Here is a 1628-nt window from a genome sequence, read left to right as displayed (position 1 = left end):
ATAGATAGATAGATAGATAGATAGATAGATAGATAGATAGATAGATAGATAGATAGATAGATAGATAGATAGATAGATATAGATATCTTTATTTTATTGATATGGACTACGTTTGCCCATGCAAGGACAAAATCTAGCCTTGAACTTTTGGATTAAGAGTCTTGTTTGTTTATTTCAGTTCCTTTGTTCTATCTTGATTTTTTTATGTATTTTGTGTTTTATGGGATTTCTTTTTCATCAGTGCACAATTATAGTATCCTCCAGTTGTTTCCCGCATCATCTCATGAACTTACCTGTATTGAACCGAGTAATCACAGCTCCCAGAATAAGTATTGCATGATTCAGTTTCTCCATTGTCAGACCCACTATTCTTCTCTGACCATGCCACATTTTCTGTTTTCTTCGTGAGTTCTGTAGGTTTATGGTTTCATTTAAAATAAAAGCACCTTTAAGCTGCATACTTGTTCTAATCTGCACATCGGTTCCTCTTTGCATTCACAAAACATGACAGAAAAATCCAGCCACCGAGGAATAGAAAGCTAACCTAAATCAACCTAAATACAAAATAGCAAGTGACTTATTGGACATGTGGCTCCATTGTTTGCAATCTGAAAACTTAATCTCAATCAATGAAAGCAACATTTCAAATTCTCTCTTCAGCAGGGAAAAGACTGTTTTCAGATTTTTACTGCAGGGATGGAGCAGGGGAGCTTAGATAGGGGCATACGTGATGAGGACTGGCTCCAATAAAGGGGATGGGTACTCAACATGTGTTGATTTCTGCTCACAAAGAGACGACAGAGAGGGCTGTAGATAGAGTGATAGCAATACTAAACAGAAAGCTTTTTAGTCGAAGACTTCCTGATATCTTCCTGGGATTTTCTTATTATGTTCAGGAACAAAGACTTTAACTACCATAAGTTACAGGAAGCTCGACGTCAGATTAAACCTCATATAATATTACCATCAACAACACTGACCTACTACAGGCTGGCTGCCTTAATCCATCAAAACATATTGCTGCTTGCTAAATTCGCTTATGTGGTATACCTATTTCATAGCTAATCAAAGCCTGTGAAAGGTATCAAGGTAAAACAGCTAATTTGCTGCATTGTTTGTTTTTTGGGGAACATTAAACTTAATAATCTTACTTACTTATGAGTTCCATCTTGCACAACAAAATGGTGTAGATCAGCATACAGTGTTTTCAGATCATCATTTTCATTAAGCTACAATTTAATACAGTAATTATTAAATAGATTCATTAATATTAAACATTTTATATTTTATCATAGAAATTCAAGTTGTATTTAAAATTTAGATAACAGGAAAGTCATCCAAATTTAGATCATATAAGGTTTTTGCATAGTCACTTTGCAAAGTTACTTTGATTGTGTGCTACAAACCGGGTTACTTTTTGGGAGAAGAAACCAGCTATTTTAAGCAATTATAAATAACTATTTTTACATGTGCAAATTTCCTAATTTTGCTTGAAATGTGTTTGGATTGGGATTAACATCAACGTAAGTAAGTCCGATCTGACCCAATCTCAATAACAAGGGGCGACAGTGGCGTTGGATGTAGGAGTTTGCCCTGAAATCGAAGGGTTGACGGTTCAAGCCCCGACT

General features: G+C 35.2%; 1 protein-coding gene across 1 annotated transcript in view; it reads right to left on the bottom strand.

Moving 5' to 3' along the window:
* arvcf (armadillo repeat gene deleted in velocardiofacial syndrome) overlaps nt 1-1628 on the bottom strand; it is a 356942-nt gene that overhangs the window by 271915 nt on the left and 83399 nt on the right. The gene's annotated exons all lie outside the window — the stretch shown is intronic.

Source organism: Cyprinodon variegatus, unplaced genomic scaffold, assembly GCF_000732505.1.
Source record: "Cyprinodon variegatus isolate N-32 unplaced genomic scaffold, C_variegatus-1.0 Scaffold273, whole genome shotgun sequence".
Taxonomy (NCBI): domain Eukaryota; kingdom Metazoa; phylum Chordata; class Actinopteri; order Cyprinodontiformes; family Cyprinodontidae; genus Cyprinodon; species Cyprinodon variegatus.
The sequence above is the reverse complement of the archived record's forward strand: the minus strand, read 5'-3'. Positions and strand labels throughout refer to the sequence as shown.